This window comes from Ovis canadensis, chromosome 23 (assembly GCF_042477335.2).
Source record: "Ovis canadensis isolate MfBH-ARS-UI-01 breed Bighorn chromosome 23, ARS-UI_OviCan_v2, whole genome shotgun sequence".
NCBI lineage: Eukaryota > Metazoa > Chordata > Mammalia > Artiodactyla > Bovidae > Ovis > Ovis canadensis.
Genome location: NC_091267.1, coordinates 49,419,772 through 49,441,510, shown reverse-complemented (window position 1 = coordinate 49,441,510; position 21,739 = coordinate 49,419,772). Strand labels below are relative to the sequence as shown.

Sequence of the window (21,739 nt, the reverse complement as noted above, 5' to 3'; positions counted from 1 at the left end):
GTGGCACCCTTATAATGTGGCAATTCATTGTCCAGGTACCCCCCACTGTTCAGATGTGTCCCTTCCTTGCAGTGTCGACGAATGCCCTTAATGGTGACAACTGTCTGACCCCTGCCTTTACTGTGGGAGGAAAGAGCATTTTATGTCTGCCCTTTAGTTCTGGTTTGGGGATCTCTACATGGCCTATTTGGATACCTTCACACATTCTGTGGCTCTTACTAATGTTAACAATGAAATGGCGAAATTGTATTTTACAGGAAAACTGAAATTTTAAGAACTGGGGGGTGAGAAATATGTTTCCCCATTTATTTATAACTTGAGCTCTGTGTGAGGAAAGGCAGACAGACTGGGGAAGCATGATGATACCCAGTACAAGTTCACTCCCTGAGGGTTTTCAACAGGAATCCCTTCCATGGGGGTGGCTAAAAATGTTTAACTAAAAATGAGGTGGAAAGAGGAAAGCCCAAAGGGAACACCACATCCACCCAGAGGCTTCCAAGGCCTGGAGTTATTTAAGAAGATCTGTAAATTTCTACTCTGGTAAGAGAACTCAGGTCTATTTCTTTTAAAAGGGAAGCAGAGCCATCAATAACCATTAGTGTGCATTTTAATTATTTGGATCTTAAACAAAAATTAGAGGAAATGGCAATTTCGTGGGAGTGCTTCCTGTTACTATGATTTAGATCTAACATTTAAACAAGCTATATTAGTTCTGTATGCTTCTTCTAAGACAAAATTAGAATGCTGCTCATTCTCAATGCCTTTCCTGCTTATTGGAGATTTAATATTTTCTCCAGGATGACAAACTTTAGATTGCTTCGTTCTTGCCACGAATGGCCAGAAACTGTCACTTCTTAGTTTATTCCTGGGAATACTCAGATTGCCCATTTGCAGTAAAGATTAAAGCCACATCTACACGGGAATGAATCGCTTTTTCTCCATCTCCTGTGTTTGCTGATCTGGGCTGCAGTGTTTACATGCGTGTGCTCCGTGTCCACCTCTGCCTCTGGGTAAGCTCTCACACAAAGAGCCGGCGGTGAAGACACGACCGAATAATCCAGCGGAAATAATCCAGCTCTCTCACTAAAGCACCCGCAGCTATTACCGACTGTGGCTTTCCTGTCTTCCGCCTCGCTTCACGTCAAAGGTGAACCCGATTAAAATCCTTCCTCTTCCCTCCCACGCGAATTCTGAAATGAGTTCAATCTGTAGAAACATCTGAAAATTTCCAAGACTCCTGGTACCGGTTCACGACTCAACTTGAGTCAAGGGAGCCCCCATGTGGGGAGTTTGTTGACTTCACGGCCTATTAAAGGGGGAAAACCATAAACACCATTAACTTCGTGCGGAGGATGACGGAACCCACCACCCCCGCCGCCCCATCCCCCCTCCCCCGCGGGCACACACACACACACACACACACACACAGGAACCCGACCTGCGCCTCTGTTTCACAAAGCCTGTGCCCTCGGACTGTTCTCGGCGTGGACCCTGTGAGCGCAGACTTCAGGATCCCGCACCCCAGGATTACCAGCTTCCAGGCCAGAACCCGTCCCCTCAAGTGAAAGACTAAGAGAATTTGAGATTCTGGGTCACTGAATTTCAAAAACAACAAAGCTTCCGAGACCCACGAATTGCTCAACACCATCCAAAGACCTGCCCAGCCCCGATCCACAGCTGTCTGGAACAATCGAACCCGAGATGATAGGGTCGTCCTGCAGAACTTTCCTCCCACTGAGCGTCTCCAACTAGGCGAGTTTGATGTCCCACGGGCAAAGATGTTATCGTGTTCTCGAAAGTTTCTGGGCCTCTGGGAGGGGAGATGCTGGGGAGGCTGAGGAAGAGAGGGATCTAGAAGCTTTGGACCCGGCTCCAGAACTTCATGGGTCTGGGGCTGCTCGGCTGCTTCGGCAGACCCTGGGCGCGAGCGCAGGCCCTTCCTGCTCCCTATTCGATGGAGAGGAATAGGGGGCGACAGACGTCTCAAAGACCAAAACTACCCCCGGTGCCGGAAAGTGGTCTTTTGCTTCGAACCTCGGGAGTGGTCTAATTAGAGCATCAATGCTGCTTTCGGCAGGAGTGAGGAGGAGACCTTGTGTCTGGGGGTTTAGGGATGCAGAGAGGAGGAGGTGCGCATCACGCCCGGGATGGAGAGACCCAGAGTCACCCCGCGCGAGGTGACAGGGGGTCCCGGCCAGGCCCGCGCAGGAGACCGCGGCGGCAGACGTGGGCTCGTTCACTCACTACGTAAGCAAAGAAGAGAGAAACCATCAGATCGCCCAGGTGTAATTGACAGTGACACAGGGGGAAGGGGAGGATCCTAAGAGGGGACTCGGGAGTCAGAACTTCCTGTTTATAAATAATGCAAAGCAACGCCAATCCTCTCTCCAATCGCCCCACCCCTTACCATCAATGTTCACCAGACCAGGCAGAAGGATTCCAAGGTGGCAAAGTTTCTTTCCCGATTGTGGAAGCGAAGAATGGCCCGCACCTGGAATTATGTTCGGTTAGAAGAACTGGTGGTACCGCGGAAATCTTCCACCTGAAAAGTCTCACGGAGGTCTCTCGGAGGGTCAGAGGGCAGGCAGTTTCCGGCTAAGCCGGGAGCTATCCAGAAGAAACTGTTTGGAAGTATTTGTTGGAATTTATGTTGGTGTTTGATCAAAGACCTTGAATTTCAAATCCGTAATGTATCAACTCCTTTGTGTCCCATTCATCCTTAGGATATGGAAGCATTCAAACTTCTGGTCTGAAATGGTGGATGCTAGCTAGCTATAAGTCAGACTAACACTTGCCTAACTTGTTTTCCCTGGTTACAGACTTATCAGTCTCCTAGAAGTGTCAAGCCTTGAATCCTTAAACAGCTCTCGATTTTAACAAAGAACCCTTAAGCCCTTGAAAAAGTGTGATTTGTATTCAAATAGGAGGAATATGTCTAGTCTATGAGTTTGAATTTGCAGATGGCTTCATAGCATTGGCAAATACCTGGCATAAACAAGACTCAGCTTCCTAGGGTAAGACTTCCACTACTTTCCTTCTGGCCTAGCTACTCATCCTGCATAATTACCATGCGTTCATTTTTCCTTTCTTGGCTGTGTATTTCTCCCCATTGCTCTGTACAGCCACCATCCGCATCCCCTACCGCATGGATTTTTTTTTTAACCACATGAAAGGACATGTTTGCGCACATTATCTTCATACACTCCTGGTATAAATAACATTAAACCAGATTGGAAAAGTCTTATATTTTCATTCCATTCATTTCTATTCAGTACCTAGCTAGGAACTAGGCTACAGTAAGCTTTTTCAGTGAGCAATCTCCTTGCAAAACTTCCTCCTCTCCTATGAGTGACCAGAGTAAATTGCAACACTGTATTCAATTTCGCTGGAGACTTTTTCTCTTCTGACTCTTCTGTAAATGTGATGACTCATGACTCACTTCATACCAATTATACCTGTAGGGAACCCCAAATGTTCTGCAGTGGAACATCATGACCATCATTTACTGGACTGCCTGCATCATGCCCCTCTGAACTCAGGATGTACAAAGGAGCTGATGAGCTTAGCCAGAATGTGTCATGGCTTCTCTGACCTTCAGAACCTGGTGCTTCACCCACTCTGAAAACAGTCAGCCAAGGGAAACCTTTCCAAACCACATGAACAAAAGTATTCCTCTCAATTCAAGAATAGAATTGCATGTTCACAAAGCCAGGAAATTTTGCTAGTTTTTTCTTCTTTCTTTTCTTCTTCTTTTTTTTAATTAAACTTTTTATTTTCTATTGGAGCATAGCCAATTAACTATGGTGTGATAGTTTCAGGCAGACCGTAAGGGGACTCAGTCATACATATATGCCAGTTGTTTAAGATGAAGCAGATGCTCAAGAAGCAAAAACTGGGCCTGTACGTTTGCTGCAGGTTTGGGTGATTTCAACCGCCTCATGTATATGGTTCTTCTAAGGTCTGGTTCTCTGACCATAGTTTACTGGTGATGGGGTTCAGGGCACGCTGCCCCAAATATGCCACTTTGGCATATTGATTACTTTGAATTAAAGCTACTTAAGAAACAGCTGGTGCAAGAAAAACACTCTGAGCTTCCTTTGTCACCCTGAAAGCAGGAAATAAATCTGCAATGTGAAAGGTACCCTCCCTGTCCCAGGAAGCAGAAAGGGTATGTTTATCATCGAGATAGAGAGTTGAGGGCCAAGAAGGCTGTCTAAGCAAACCTTGTTGCTTCTACCCTAATTTACTACCCAAATCCAAACTTCTCTGTCTTGTCAATTCCTCACTAATTTATTTATTTTCTTTATCCGGAAGGTATAAAACTTCCTGCTTTGGTTTTATGTTGCTGTTGTCGTTGAGTTACTAACTCCTGTTCGACCCTTTGTGACCCCATGGACTGCAGCACATCAAGCTTCCCTGTCCTTCACTATCTCCCGGAGTTTGCACAGATTCATATCCATTGTGTTGATGATGCTATCTGAACTCGTAGTCTCTTATACTCGTCTTATCGTCTCATATTTCTATGCGCTTCCATACGCATGAATTAAATTTGGGTTTTTTCCTTTTGTTAATGTATCTTACATCAATTTAATTAGCTCAACCAAAGAACCTAGAAGGGAATAAAAGAAGGGCTTTCCTCCCCTATCCTGTGTACCAAAAATATATACCCCATACTTCACTGTGCAGCACCTTCCAGATTCTCCTGAGATTTCCAGAACACGTCCTCTTAAAAACCAAGGAGAAGAAAGTCTTCTAATATTCTGCTCATACAAGTCTTAAACGCAGGAAGAAAAGCTTGGATAGGATCCAGGAAACCCAATATCTTAAATTAGTTTTTGTGACAGCCTCCGAAAAAGTTTGAAGGAAGATCTGTGTGCAAAATAAAATGACTTTTTTGCATAAATCAAAAAGGGATATGGTTGTATGAGTTCACAGCATCCCAAACCTCTGTTCTTTGGATTCAAACTGAGCCTTATCTATCTGTGAATATAGGCCTGTTTGTAATAATTTGGGAGCTTTTGGTTTTCATTAACCTTATTACTAGCACCTTGTGTTAATAATACTATCTCTGCAAGTACTTTTTAACCAGTTCTTCTTTCCACCCAAACATACACAGGCATGATTTAATTTTTTTAAAAAACTACTATCTTCTTGAAATACAACCATATTTGCCATGAGTTTACTATTTTAAAGCTTCAGTTATTGTTTCTTTAAATTATCTTAAGTCCTTCCTTCCAATGGGGCTGCATGATTTAGCTCCTTACCAGTCAATATCAGCAATAACAGTACAATAGCAAAAATAATTATCTATTGAACACTTACTATGATAATTGTTTAATTGAAGTTATTTCCTTTACCCTCAATCTCCTTTCTAGATACTACTATTAATCCATTTTACAGATGAGAAACTAAGACTCCAAGTACTTAGGTAACTTACCCAAAGTCACACAACTACTACATTGTTGTTAGGGAAATTAAAATGGAGGTAGTCCTGTTCAGGAACAGAACAGAGCAGGCCTCTGACCTGCCTGAACACTGCCTGGATTTATGTGCCCAAGAGCTCACCGACCGCTACTAGCAAGTCACGCCGCACTTTTGGTAAGAGAGGAAGTGAGGCTTGGAATTTTCTCAACCCCCTGGAGCCCTGGCCAGGCCCCAGGGTCTGGAAAACCTTGTGACTCACAAAATGAAACAAAGAGCATTGTAAAGAAAAAAGGTAAAGTAAACCCAGTGCAAACTGATTGATGATATCAGTTTTCAGCCTGGGATTACAATCGAGAGTCCCCCAAAACTGCAGTTTGAAGTCTTACCCATGGGATGGACACACCACCAGAGACCTTCTCCCAGCTGGGACTCCAGATTGCTGTTAACCAAGGTCTTCTCAGCAGTTTTCAAGTCTGGATATTTGTTGGTCAGCCCAATTTGGTGATGTACGTACTCTTACTTTTCTCTACTGTTTCTATTTCTCTTCTCTTAATGATTGTACATTGAAATTAAGTCAAACAATCCTCTACCAAATATTCAAATTGTTTATTGTGTGCGGCAAGTGGTTTCTTTTGTAACAAATCCTTCAAACCTAAAACAAAAGTTAAACTGTGGGCAAAGTAGAGATTCAAAGTCTCAGTGACTTCAGACAGTACTATATTATACTAATATATATTGACAGAATATATCATACTAGTTTACATGTTCATTTGACTTCAGACAGTAGTATAATATATTAGCGTACATATTTATTTATTCCAGAGTTGTTATACAAATTACAAATACAAATTACTAATTTAATATGTATGACGTGTAACTTGTGATTTGCCTTAACTGAAAATGTTTCTTTTCTTATTAGTTTTTAAATAAAAATTGTGTTTAATGGGAATCAGATGCTACTAACACAACAGAAATTGGTTTTGTTAGATTACAAACATCACATACTTATGAACTTTGCTTTATGGAATAAATATGTTTCTAAAAATATGTCCATTAATGTGCCCACATTCTTACTTATGTCATCAAATTGTTGAAAGGTTAAAAACATTGCCATCCTGAGTCATTATTTAAAATGATTTAATATCTAAGAGTGTAGCAGAAGTTTCAGTGATGTGTTTAAGTTAAAAAAAAAAAGGATTATTCTATAAGAACACCATTTAATACCCATCGTATCATTCATCATCATATCTTATTAAATCATTGTATAATTTAATACCACAGAAATCATATGATTGCCAGTGAGTCAAGACTTTTGTGAGTCAAATGAGATGATATATATAAAAATGTTTTACAAAGAATAGATCCTAGACCAGCATAAGAGATGGAAAATTACATTTTCTGGACTGCTTCTTTAACAGCAGTGACTTGCTCTGTGTTAGCAATGTCCCATTTTAATCCTCCAATTGTCCTGGGAGGTAGATTTAGTACTTTTATTTCTTTTTTTTTTAACAGTGGATAAACTGAGACTCTTGAAAGTGAACTAACTTCACCAAAACACACAGCTAATAAATGACAAAGTGAAATTTCCTACTCAGGACTGGCTGTTTCCAAAGTTACTGCGCTTCCTCCTACCATTTGGTCTTCTCATTCAGTTCAGTTCAGTTCAGTTCAGTTCAGTCACTCAGTCATGTCCGACTCTTTTGGACCCCATGAATCGCAGCACGAATCGCAGCACGCCAGGCCTCCCTGCCCATCACCAACTCCCAGAGTTCACTCAGACTCACATCCATCGAGTCCCTGATGCCATCCAGCCATCTCATCCTCTGTTGTCCCCTTCTCTTCCTGCCCCCAATCCCTCCCAGCATCACAGTCTTTTCCAATGAGTCAACTCTTCGCATGAGGTGGCCAAAGTACTGGAGTTTCAGCTTTAGCATCATTCCTTCCAAAGAAGTCCCAGGGATGATCTCCTTCAGAATGGACTGATTGGATCTCCTTGCAATCACTGCAGATGGTGATTGCAGCCATGAAATTAAAAGATGCTTACTCCTTGGAAGGAAAGTTATGGCCAAACTAGACAGCACATTAAAAAGCAGAGATATTACTTTGTCGCAAAAGGTCCATCTAGTCAAGGCTATGGTTTTTCCAGTGGTCATGTATGGATGTGAGAACTGGACTGTGAAGAAAGCTGATCGCCAAAGAATTGATGCTTTTTCTTGAGAGTCCTTTGGACTGCAAGGAGATCCAACCAGTCCATACTAAAGGAAATCAGTCCTGGGTGTTCATTGGAAGGAATGATGCTGAAGCTGAAACTCCAATACTGTGGCCACCTCATGCGAAGAGTTGACTCAATGGAAAAGACTCTGATGCTGGGAGGGATAGGGGGCAGGAGAAGGGGATGACAGAGGATGAGATGGCTGGATGGCATCACCAACTTGATGGACATGAGTTTGAGTGAACTCCGGGAGTTGGTGATGGACAGGGAGGCCTGGGGTGCTGCGACTCATACGGTCGCAAAGAGTCGGACACGACTGAGCAACTGAACTGAACTGAACTGAACTGACTGCCTAGAAAAGAATGGATTTTTACAGCTGTAAACTCAAATATGCAAAACTGTACTTTATTTTCCTGTAACTGAATTTCATTTCTGCCTTGAGCTTCTATTACTACACGACAGCAGAAATGGTCATCTAATAATTTCTAGGTAAACTCAGTCAAATCAGACATCATTTCACGTTTTTAGTCAGTCAATCCAGGAAGTTTTTTTCCCCAGTAAATTCCAGGGACACCCACCCTCCTCTTCTCTTGTCCAACTCTGCAACCCCATGGACTATAGCCCTCCAGGCTCCTCTGTCTATAGGACTTTCAAGGAAGAATACCAGAGTGCGTCGCCAAGCTCTCCTCCAGGGAATCTTCCTGACACCAGGGAGATCCAAATCTCTGACACCTTCTGCAGGTGGGTTCTTTACCACTAGAGCCACCTGTCCCTGGAGACCACTTCTAGCCGTGAGCCTTCTCTCAGCCAGTCCTGCTCATCTCTTGAGCACTTGGGGATCATTAAAATGCTGCTTATCTCTTGAGCACTTGGAGATCTTGAGCACTTGGGTAGCATTAAAAACTGCTCTCCTGCAAGCCCACAGGTAGACTCAGAGGGCAGGCTCAGGCTCTCTGCCCAAACCTCCCCTCTGGGCTTTGTCCCTGCCAAGCTATATTTAGGGAGGGGACTTCACTATAAAGCTTGGATTTATCCTCAGCTCTCACATAGTCACACAAAAAAGGCAATGCCAAAGAATGCTCAAGCTACCACACAACTGCACTCATCTCACACACTAGTAAAGTAATACTTTAATTCTCCAAGGCAGGTTTTAGCAATATGTGAACCGTGAACTTCCAGATGTTCAAGCTGGTTTTAGAAAAGGCAGAGGAACCAGAGATCAAATTGCCAACATCCACTGGATCATGGAAAAAGCAAGAGAACTCTAGAAAAACATCTATTTCTACTTTATTGACTATGCCAAAGCCTTTGACTGTGTGGATCACAAGAAACTGTGGAAAATTCTAAAAGAGATGGGAATACCAGACGACCAGACCTGTCTCTTGAGAAACCTGTATATAGGTCAGGAAGCAACAGTTAGAACTGGACACAGAACAAAACTAGGAAAAGGAGTATGTCAAGGCTGTATATTGTCATCCTGCTTATTTAAGTTATATGCAGAGTACATCATGAGAAACGCTGGACTGAAGGAAGCACAAGCTGGCATCAAGATTGCTGGGAGAAATGTCAATAACCTCAGATATGCAAGTGACACCACCCTTATGGCATAAAGTGAAGAAGAACTAAAGAGCCTCTTGATGAAAGTGAAAGAAGAGAGTGAAACAGTTGGCTTAAAGCTCAACATTCAGAAAACAAACATCATGGCATCCGGTCCCATCACTTCATGGCAAATAGATGGAGAAACAGTAGAAACAGTGGCTGACTATTTTTTTGGGCTCCAAAATCACTGCAGATGGTGATTGCAGCCATGAAATTAAAAGAAGCTTACTCTTTGAAAGGAAAGTTATGACCAACCTAGATAGCATATTCAAAAGCAGAGACATTACTTTGCCAAAAAAGGTCCATCTAGTCAAGGCTATGGTTTTTCCAGTGGTCATGTATGGATGTGAGAGTTGGACTGTGAAGAAGGCTGAGCACTGAAGAATTGATGTGTTTGAATTGTGGTGTTGGAGAAGACTCTTGAGAGTCCCTTGGACTGCAAGGAGATCCAACCAGTCCATACTAAAGGAAATCAGTCCTGGGTGTTCATTGGAAGGGCTGATGCTGAAGCTGAAGCTCCAATACTTTGGCCACCTGATGCAATGAGTTGACTCATTGGAAAAGACCCTGATGCTGGGAGGGATTAAGGGCAGGAGAAGGTGACAAGAGAGGATGAGATGGCTGGATGGCATCACTGAATCGATAGACATGAGTTTGAGTGAACTCCGGGAGTTGGTGATGGACAGGGAGGCCTGGCGAGCGGTGATTCATGGGGTAGCAAATAGTCAGACACAACTGAGCGACTGAACTGAACTGAACTCCTGCTTGCAAGCACCAGCAACATCTCTATCTGTTTTATACATAAACCCTCAGCTTCCATTTTGCTATTGCTTTTCATCTTTAAATTGGGATATGTCTGGTCGCCCTCAAAGGATTTCTGCATAGAATTAATATCTTGTTGGGAAGCACTTTGAAAGGACTGGAAGGACTAAGATCTCAACACTTCCATTTCCTCCTATGGTGGATGCGGACGCCAGGAGGAGGGGAGTCCGGGAGAGAGGAGCTGGGAGCAGAGGCGCAGAGAACGCGTAGCGACTCTGAAGATCAGCCCCAGTGAACAGTGTTGACTTTACAAGAATATGAATTCGAAAAGCAGTTCACCGAGAATGAAGCCATCCACTGGATGCAAGAAAACTGGAAGAAATCTTTCCTGTTTTCCGCTCTGTATGTTGCCTTTGTCTTTGGTAGTCAGCACCTAATGAATAAGCGGGCGAAGTTTGAACTGAAGAAGCCTTTAGTGCTCTGGTCTCTGACCTTTGCAGTCTTCAGTATATTCGGTGCTTTTCGAACTGGTGCTTATATTGTGTACGCTGTGATGACCAGAGGCCTGAAGCATTCAGTTTGTGACCAGGGTTTTTACAATAGACCTGCCAGCAAATTCTGGGCTTATGCATTTTTGCTAAGCAAAGCACCCCAACTAGAAGATCCAATATTCATTATTCTGAGGAAGCAGAAGCTGATCTTCCTACCCTGGTACCACCACATCACTGCGCTTCTGTACTCCTGGTACTCCTACAAGGACGTGGTTGCTGGGGGTGGTTGGTTTATGACTATATAGTGTGCTCTCTGTGATGTACTCTTACTATGCCTTGCGAGCGGCGGGTTTCCGCGTCTCCCGGAAGTTCGCCGTGTTCATCACCTTGTCCCAGATCATTCAGAGGCTGATAGGCTGTGTCACTAATTACCTGGTCTCCCAGTGGATGCAGCGTGAGCAGTGTCACTCTCACTTCCAGAACATCTCCTGGTCCTCACTCATGTACCTCAGCTACTTCGTGCTCTTCTGCCTCTTCTTCTTCGAGGCCTACATCCGCAGCAAGATGAGGGAAGCAACGAAGGCTGACTAGTGTCGGAACTGAGGAGGAAGCCGTAGCTCAGGGTCATCAAGAAAAATAACAGACGAAAGAAAATGGCACAAAGAATCACATATGGTGCAGCTAAAACAAAACAAGACATGCGAGCAAACACACAACCCAAGGCAGCTTAGGGATAATTAGGTTGACTTAACCCAGTAAGTTAGTGATCCTTTTTCAGGTGAGGACTCACTGAGTACACCTCCATCTCAAGGACTGCTGCTGGAAGACCCCATTCCCTCTTGATCTGTCAACTCTAGGACAAATGAGAACAAAGTGGGCCAGAGGCAGCGAGAAGGCAAACAAGCTATTAACAATATATGGAAAAAATGAATTTACTGTGACATTTCTCTAAGGATCAAACAAGTTTACTTAAAAACCATGTGAGCACATACATACAATCCTTTCTAATCCTTTTTGACACCAAACTGGAGCCAACAGAAAAGGTAAAAATGGAAGCGACACGGGGTGTATATCTAGAGTAACACTTTTGCAGAATTGAAAGTACTTTTTCAGAAAGGTTATGGGTTGTAGCCCCCATGAGAAAAGATGTCTTAATCACCTCCTGAGAAAACAGATGATAAACTATATTTCAACTAAGAGAAAGACTCGTTCCCCTTCATAGCACTCATTCCCCTTCTAGTGAGTTCACCATAACAAAACGGGGCACAATATTTTCCCAGGGTTCTCCCTGGGAGGAAGGAAACAGTGCTGCCCAACTCCTGAAAGGGCAGCTCCAATCTCAGTATTTCTGATAGTTTTATTTCTACCCCTAAATGGGGTAGGACACAGCATCCTTTGTTCAGTTGCCTTGGGCTTTCAAACAGAAGAATAAATATAAAAAACAGACAACTCAACCAAATTATTTGAAAAATAGACTCTCTTACCTGTAAAAAGTTGCGGCCCTACACCGAAGTTCTTGAGCTGGGAAAGAGGAATGAGCCGAAGATCAATATAAGAGACAATAAGTACACCCCTCCATAGTTGACTCCACACATAACTTTCCAATTGAAACCCTGTGGTACAGTCCATATTTTCTATATTTTTGTGAATTTCACAAAGCAACCCACAAGGCTCTCCTTGATCTTAGGTGAACACTGTGTTTCTGCACCATCTGCCTTTGCTCCCTAAAGCAATGCAGAGGCGTTTAAAGTGCCCTCTGCTGGTCAAGTGGAGATACTTTGACAAACACTTCATGGCAAGTTGAGCTGAAAAATGCAGAGGTGCTTAAAGTGCCCTCTGCTGGTCAAGCGGAGATACTTTGACAAACACACTTCATGGCAAGTTGAGCTGAACAGTTGACATACAAACGGCCCCCTTCGAGACTTATTTTTCAAATTTTAAATGATACAAAATAGTCACCATATTTTTGGCCAAATCAGAAGACAGTCTTCCTACTTTGAGTCAGCTTCAGAAATTTTTTGAAAAGGGACTTACACTCTGGAATTCAAAAATCAACTTATTAAGAGCCATATTATTTTACAAAAAGCTAGATACAATAATATCTGTAATATTTCAGTCCTTTACAAGCCAAATAAATGTGTAAACATTCCTGTATTTCAAAGAAGCAATTATGTCAAGTTGTTCAAGGTGATCTAATAGTATTCTAATTGGTTATATAGCTTAATGATTAGACAAACTAGATAAAAATAAGGGGCTACTACACGAAGGCAATGGCAACCAACTTCAGTACTCTTGCCTGGAAAATCCCATGGATAGAGGAGCCTGGTGGGCTGCAGTCCATGGGGTCGCTAAGAGTCAGACATGACTGAGTGACTTCACTTTCACTTTTCACTTTCATGCATTGGAGAAGGAAATGGCAACCCACTCCAGTGTTTTTGCCAGGAGAATCCCAGGGATGGCGGAGCCTAGTGGGCTGCCATCTATGTGGTCGCACAGAGTCAGACACTACTGAAGCAACTTAGCAGCAGCAGCAGCACACCGCATAGATTAGACATGCATAACCACACATATGTACACACAGATGTGAAGACCACCAAACTTTAAAGCCCAAATAAATAGAAACGTGTTTTCTGGGTAGCAGAAAAAGAAGCTGTTTAGCTTTCTTGCTTTGAGTGTGTACAGAAAAGGGATTTTTCAAATTATTTTTATATTATTTTAGCTTCAACTGTGCTGTCATTCATGAAACAGAGCTGCTCTGCTTCTCTGTCAGAGATGACAAGGGCTTTCTCAGCATCTCGTCTATGTGTGGAATTGAAAAGAATAAAGTTTTATAACATTCTGGGTGAATGGTCTGAAAAAAAAAAAAAGACAAGAAGGGACTTTCCTGGAAGTAAAGTGGCTAAGACACTGCATTCCAGCTGCAGGGGACCTGGCTTCAATCTCTGGTTAGATCCCACATGCCCAACGAAGAGTTCACATGTGGCAACTAAAAAGATCCAGCATGCTGCAACTAACACCTGGCTTAGACAAATAAATAACAATTAAAATAAATAAATTTAATTAAAAAATAAAAATAAATAAAAAGAGGTACATAAATACAATAAAACCAGGTTTAAAAAGTGATAACCTTAATAAACATATTGAACAGAAGTGGCTACAAGGCTGTATTTTGTTGTTGTTAAGTTGCTGAGTCATCCCCAACACTTGGAGCCCTCATGGACTGTAGCCTGCCAGGCTCCTCTGTCCATGGAATTCTCCAGGCAAGAGTACTACAGAGGGCTGCCGTTTTCCTCCTCCAGGGGATCGCCCCAACCCAGGGGTCGAACCGGTATCTCCTGCATTGCAATTTAAGGTAATTGTCAGCCAGGTCTTTTGAAATGGCTTGCAATCTCATGATGCAACACCAGCATGTTAAAACAAGGAGCTACTGGGCCAACTCAGTGCATGGTGTAGAGACCGACCACTCTGAGTAAAGCTGTCTGCGTGGTTTACATGTATGGTGTAGAGACAGGCCACTCTGAGTCAAGCTGTCTGCGTGGTTTACATGCACTAGAGCAATAGTATGTGATGGCCATTCCCTGGAGGTGCACACAACAGACACTTCTTACATAAGGCTGTCAGTGGAAGGCCAAGGTGTTGCTAAATTAATAAAATCTCAAGACTTCCCTGACCATTCAGTGGTTAAGACTCTGAGCTTCCAACACATGGGCTGCAGTTTCAGTCTCTGGTCAGGGAATTAAAATCCCACAAGCCACAGGGCACAGCCAAAAAGAAAAAAGATGAGAGTGTAGCAGGTGAGGCATTGCCACTCACGAGGATAGCTCACTAACCTAAGACTGCAGACTTGAATGTGAGCTGCGACAGCTTTGCAAGCTGTTGTTGTTTTTTGTTTTTTTGGTTTTTTTATCGGAATGCAGTTAATTTGGGCCTCCCTGGTGGCTCATACAGTAAAGAAGCTGCCTGCATTGCAGGAGACCTGGGTTTGATCCCTGGGTCAGGAAGATCCCCTGGAGAAGGGAATGGCAACCCACTCCAGTATTCTTGCCCAGAGAATTTCATGGACAGAGGAGTCTGGTGGGCTACAGTCCATGGGGTCGCAAAGAGTCTGTTTGACTGAATATTGTTTCAGTTGTACAGCAAAGTAATTCAGTTACAGACATACATGTTAAACTGCTTTTGAAAATCACTGTGCTTATCATAAAAATTTAAAAAGGGGAGGAGAATGTGCACCATTGGTCTAAGGCATTGAGTTCATATCAGTTATTCCTGACAAAGTACAGAGAAGTCTGTAGGGAGAGTTTAAACTCCGTTTGTTTTCAGTCATGGTATGTGCAGCCTCGATCTCAAAGTCATTTGAATAAAGAGTTGTTTTTGCTGATGGTTTTGAAGTTCTAGAAACGGGCATATCTGAATGGATATTAAGTAGGGTGGACAGAGGTCTAGTCCACCCTATGGCTGAGAGCCTTAACCCAAGGAGGCCCTACTGTGTGTCCTTTTCACCAGAGGCAATCACCAGGAGTGTCTCCATGTGACCTAAACCAAAGTGGTTTTAAAGAGTGTTAGAATGTTCTTTTAAAATATTGAAGCTGGGGCTTCCTTGGTGGTCCAGTGGTTGAGAATCTGCTTGCCAATGCAGGGGACATGGGTTTGATTCCTGGACTGGGAGGATCCCACCTGGGCCTGGGAGCAGCGACTACTGTAGCCCACATGCCCCAGAGCTACAGCAGGAGAAGCCGTCACAAGGAGAAGCCCCTGCTGCCACAACTAGAGAAAGCCCACAGGCAGCAGCGAAGACCCGGGGCAGCCTTAAATAAATAGACAAACACCTTTTCTTTCTCTCTTATTTCTCATCGTTATTGAGATATACTTGATATAATAACATTTTATAAGTTTAAGGCATACAGTGGATAAGTTTTATAAGATTAAGGATACACTTAGATATTGAGAAATGATTTCTACGGAAGGGTTAGTTATCACCTCCATAACTCACATAGTTACTATTTGTTTGTGGTGAGAACTTTTAAGATGTACCCTCTTGGCCACCTTCAAGTATATAATACAATATTATTAACTATAGTCACCATGCTATACCTCAGATCCCTAGAACTCACTCATCTCATAACTGGAAGTTCATAATCTTTGACCAGCATTTCCCCATTCCCTCTGCCCCCAGGGCTACCTGGTAGCCCTGGTAGGCTGTACTCTCTGTTTCTATGAGTTCTGCTTTCTCAGATTTCACACTGGCATATCCATCCTTCTCAGCCATGTCTAACTCTTTGAACCCCAGGGCTGTAGCCCACCAGGCTCCTCTGTCCACGGATTTCCCAAGCAATAATACTGGAGTAGGGTGCCATTTACTACTCCAGGGGATCTTCTTGACCCAGGGATCAAACCCGCATCTGTTGTGTCTCCTACTTGGCGGGTGGATTCTTTACCCACTGTACCACCCGGGAAGCTCACATACAATTGAGATAATTTAGTATTTGTTTTACTCTGCCTGACTTATTTCACGCAGTGTAATGGCCTCAGGATACACCTAGGTTGCCACAAATGGCAGGATTTCCTTCTTTCTCACAGCTGGATAATATATCATTGTAAATAAATCTGTATGTATTCATCCATTGACACGAACTTAGGTTGTTTCTATATCTTGATGACTTTGAATAATGCTGCAGTGAACACAGAATACTGGTATCTCTTCCAGATCTGAACTTCATTTGCTTTGGATATATATCCAGAAGTGGGATTGTCGGATCATAGAGTAGTTCTATTTTTAAAATTTTGAGGAACCTCCATAGTGTTTTCCATAGTAGCTGCATCAATTTACATTCTCACCAACAGTGCACAAGGGTTCCCTTTTCTCCACAACCTCACCAGCACTTGTTGTTTGTTGTCTTTTTGATAACTGACATTCGTACAGGTGTGAGGTCACTGGGGTTATGATTTGCATTTCCCTGATGATTAGTAATGCTGAGCATGTTTTCATGTACCTGTTGGCCATCTGTGTCTCTTTCAGGAAAATATCTATTCAAGTCTTTTGCCCACTTTTAGTTGGCTTGTTCTTTTGTCCCTGAGTTGTGTGAATTCCTCATACTTTTTGGACATTAATCCCTTATCAGATTTATGGCTTGTAAATATCTTCTCCCATTCTGTAGGCTTCGTCTTAATTTGTTGATGGTTTCCTTTTCTGTGCAGGAGCATTTTGTTGACATAGTTCCACTTGTTGATTTTTGGTTGTTGCTTGTGCTTTTGGTGTCATAGCCAAAAAAATGTTGCCAAGACCAAAGTCAAGGAAGATTTTTTCCCCTATGTTTCCTTTCAGTTTTAGGTCTTATAATCAGACCTCTACTCCATTTTGAGTTATTTTGGGGGGAGTGTTATAAGACAGGGGTCTAGCTTCATTCGTCTGTGTGTGACTATCCAGTTTTCCCAACACCATTTATTGAAGAGATGATTCTTTTCTCACTGAGATTTTTGTCTCCCTTGTCAAATATTAGTTGACTATAAATACAGTAGTTTATTTGTAGGATAGTTTGAAATTAGGGAGTGTGATGCCTCCAGCTTTGTCCTTCTTTCTCAAGAGTGCTTTGTCTATTCAGGGTCTTTTGTGGTTCCATGTGAATTTTAGCATTGCGTGTTTTCTGTTTCTTTGAAAAATGTCATTGGAATTTTGATAGAGATTACATTGACTCGATGGATGGCTTTAGATAGTATGGACATTTTGACAATATTAATTTCCTGATCCATGGATGCAGGATATCTTTCCACTTAGTTAAAACTTCTTCAATTTCATTTTGTTGCAAAAATTTTTACACTAATGGAAAATTCACAATGACTTTTTGACAATTACTGTCTTCTTTCTACCTAGGCTGTCTTTTTTTGGGTGCATTTCAAATTGTTTTTCTACACTTCCTGGGGACACCTGGAAACAGCACCTCTTACTTCTGCACATGTGTGTAACATCCCTCTGTGTTTCATGACTGCTCAGTTATTCATTTCTCTTTATAGCTCCTCTGTTTATAATGACTCCACTGCAGATATCTTTTCACATATGGGAGAGATGTGGGTGAGGGTCTTATTTTGGACCCTGAGCCCCTGCTTCCAGGATGCTGTGAGTGAACAGCTGCCAGCCCCATCAACCACAAGGGCTCCAGTGTTTGACCAGTGATGTGAGAGGTGATGTCCTGAGAGTCTTATATTCTCTGCACAGACCTGAGTTTCTTTCTTTCTTTTTTTTTTTTTACATTTCTTTTTTTTAATATAAATTTATTTATTTTAATTGGAGGCTAATTACTTTACAATATTGTATTGGTTTTGCCATACATCAACATGAATCTGCCATGGGTGTACACGTGTTCCCCATCCTGAACCCCCCTCCCACCTCCCTCCCCATACCCATACTTAGAAAACTAAGATCATGGCATCTGGTCCCATCGCTTTATGGCAAATAGACGGGGAAACAGTGGAAACAGTAGCTGACTTTATTTTTCTGGGCTCCAAAATCACTGCAGATGGTGACTGCAGCCATGAAATTAAAAGATGCTTACTCCTTGGAAGGAAAGTTATGACCAACCTAGACAGCATATTAAAAACCAGAGACATTACTTTGCCAACAAAGGTCCATCTAGTCAAGGCTATGGTTTTTCCAGTGATTATGTATGGATGTGAGAGTTGGACTGTGAAGAAAGCTGAGCGCCAAAGAATTGATGCTTTTGAACGGTGGTGTTGGAGAAGACTCTTAAGAGTCCCTTGGACTGCAAGGAGATCCAACCAGTCCATCCTAAAGGAAATCAGTCCTGAATATTCATTGGAAGGACTGATGCTGAAGCTGAAACTCCAATACTTTGGCCACCTGATGCAAAGAGTTGACTCATTTGAAAAGACCTTGATGCTGGGAAAGATTGAGGGCAGGAGGCAAAGGGGACAAGAGAGGATGAGATGGTTGGATGGCATCACCAACTCAATGGACATGGATTTGGGTGGACTCCAGGAGTTGGTGATGGACAGGGAGGCCTGGTGTGCTGTGGTTCATGGGGTCTCAAAGAGTTGGACACAACTGAGCAACTGAACTGAACTCACCTAGTCCTAACCTCCCTGGAATATAATGTCATCACACACATGGTCAGACACACACACAGCACCAGGGCAGGAGGCAGGGCTCTGGGACCCTTTTCACCAATGGTCAACTCTATCCTCAGCTATCATTGAAACGCTAGTTTTCCCAGCTCATCCCCTTGGACGGGGCAGTGGTGCACGCATAGATACCTTGCCTCAGTATGTGGGAACTTTTTTTGCTAATCTATTGTTTCTGTAAAAGAAACTTTTAAGGTTATTTTTTACCAAGATTTTTTATTTTGGCTGTATCACCCTTTGCCAAAATAACAATGTTCCATTGATATAATGAGTTAAAAGTTTTGGCAGACTTCCCTGGTGGCACAGTGGATAAGAATCCGCCTGTCAGTGCAAGAGACACATGTTCTATCACTGGTTCCAGGAAGATTCCACATGCCCCTTAGCAACTAAGCCCTTGAGCCACAACGATTGAGCCCACCTGGTGCAGCCACTAAAGCCCAATGCCTAGAGCCAATGCTCCACAAGGAGAGAAGCCGCCGCAATGAGAAGCTCACACACTACAACTAGAGAGTAGCCCCTCCGCTCTTCACAACTAGAGAAAGCCTTGCACAGAATTTCATGGCTGCAGTCACCATCTGCAGTGATTCCGCAGCCCAGGAAAATAAAAGCTGCCACTGTTTTCATTTTTTCTCCATCTATTTGCCATGAAGTGATGGAACCGGATGCCATGAACTGAATTTTTTTAATGCTGAGTTTTAAGCCAACTTTTTCACTCTCCTCTTTCACCTTCATTAACAGTCTCTTTAGTTTCAGCTTGGAGCCGTTTGCAAACATCTAACCATCTCCTCAAAGGAAGCTCTACTTAACGTCCACCAAAACATCCTTGCTCAATGCAGTTTAGAGGATAATTGCCCAACTCCCCAGGCTTCCTTTGTGGCTCAAAGTAGTAAAGAACCCAGTTGCCAATGCAGGAGATGTGGGTTGTTTGATCCCTGGGTCTGGAAGATCCCTTGGAGAAGGAAATGACAACTCACTCCAGTATTCTTGCCTGAGAAATCCCATGAACAGAGGAGTCTGGTGGGGTACAGAGGGCAAACTTCCACAGGAACCCCTTCACTTGAAATACAAGATCTGGCATTCTTAGACTTCTGTCCAACTGGCTAAAAATTCAGAATTTCCTACTCCTCCCTTCTAGTTTGACAATTTAATAAAAAAAAGACTCATAAGACTAAGGAAAGTGCTGTATTTATGACTGTGTTTTATTATAAAGGATGAACTCAAGATCAGACAAAAAAAGAAATCTTTAGAGTGAGGTCTAGGAAGTTCACAAATATAAAACTTCCACATCCTCTCCCTGTGGAATTAGGGCACATGACCCTCTCGGCACTGCAGTATGTTCACCAACTGGGAAACTGACCGAACTCGTTGTCTAGAATTCTTACCGTTGTTCAGCCACTCAGTCGTGTCTGATTCTTTGCGACACCATGGACCGCAGCACACCAGGCTTCCCTGTCCTTCGCCGTCTCCCGGAGCTTGCTCAAACTCATGTCCATTGAGTCGGTGATGCCATCCAACCATTTTATCCTGTCACCCCCTTTTCTTCCTGCCTTCAATCTTTTCTAGCATCAAGGTCTTTTCCAATGAGTTGGCTCTTTGTGTCAGGTGGCCAAAGTATCGGAGCTTCAGCTTCAGATTCAGTCCTTCCAGTGAATATTCAGGGTTGATTTCTTTAGGATTGACTGGTTCTTATTAGGGTTTCATTAAGTAGGTATGACCACTTGAGTCGTTGACCAAGTGACTGAATTCAATCTCCAGCTATTCTCCCCTCTGCCAGAGGTCAGGCTGCTATCACTTGGCTCAAAGCTGCACCCCTCTCATCACTTGGTTGGTCTTTCCAGAACAGCCAGCCCCAACCCTAAAGCTATTAAAAGGGCCCGCTTGACTCATCTTATTAACATAAATGTGGGTGTGGTCTGAGGGATCCTCCTTGAATAAGAGTCATTTCTCTCCCTGGGGAAATTCCATGGGCTTAAAAATCTCCACCTCAGGACTTCCCTAGAAGGTCCCGTGATTAAGAATCTGCCTGCCCCTGGGTGGGAGGGGGATTTGGGAGAGAATGGATACATGTATATGTATGGCTGAGTTCCTTTACTGTTCACTCCAAATTATCACAACATTGTTAATGGACTATACCCCAATACAAAATTAAAACTTAAAAAAAAAAAGAATCCAGCTGCCAATGCAGGGGACACAGGTTTAATCCCTGGTCTGGGAAGATTCCACATGCTGCCGGGCAACCTAGCCCACGCGTCACAGCTACAGAAGCCCATGTGCCCAGAACCCATGCTCTGAAACAAGAGAAGATGTAGCAATCAGAAGCCCACACACTGCAACTAGCAAGTAGCCTGTGTGCAGCAAGGAAGACCTAGTGCAGCCAAAAGTAAAATAATAAATAAATATTCCCACCCCGGGAACCTCCAGCAAAGACCAGACAAATTCTTTATTATCCAACACCTTCTTACTGCACTTAAGATAGGTAAGTAGATAAATGGAGACTCCTGAAATATGTCTTATGAAAGCCTAATAGATGGCTTTGTTTTATTCCCTCTAGGTATCATTTTACCAGTGAAATTACTTCTAATTCACAGTCCCAAGACAAGTATTAACCAGCAATTAGTTATCAAATTACCTCTCATTAAAATTTTAAGAGAAATGTCAAGCAGGCTTTCATTATGTCATTATGTGATCTTTATTTCTCCTTTGAACTATTCAGAAAACTTTTAATAATTTGAAGATAAAAATCTTCCTTTTGATAACCATATTTCTTCCCTTCTACTCAGAGCCAAGAAGAATTAGATTTTCTGATGTGACCCATATTTTAGATAGAAACAAGGGTATGAGAGACTTTCCTGGTGGTCCAGTGGCTAAGACTCTGAGCTTCTGCTGCAAGGGAACACAGATTCGATCCCTGGTCAGGAAACTAAGGTCCTGCAGGCCTCGCAGGGCAGCCAAAAAAGTAACATGATAATAATAATACTTGGAAAAGTTTTCAATGGTTAAAAATACTGCCATTGTATACTGTTACTATGGCAGGAAATCAGTGAAGAAACAAATATCTCATGTTTCATTGAAGGGAATATAAATTGACAGAAACTCATGAAAAATGAGAATTTGGCAG

At 42.8% G+C, this 21,739-nt stretch overlaps 1 pseudogene; it reads left to right on the top strand.

Annotated features, from left to right (window-relative positions):
• Positions 1-2,147: 2,147 nt before the first annotated feature.
• On the top strand, positions 2,148-11,079 carry LOC138428340 (very long chain fatty acid elongase 6 pseudogene; annotated as a pseudogene).
• The last annotated feature ends 10,660 nt before the right edge of the window (positions 11,080-21,739 follow it).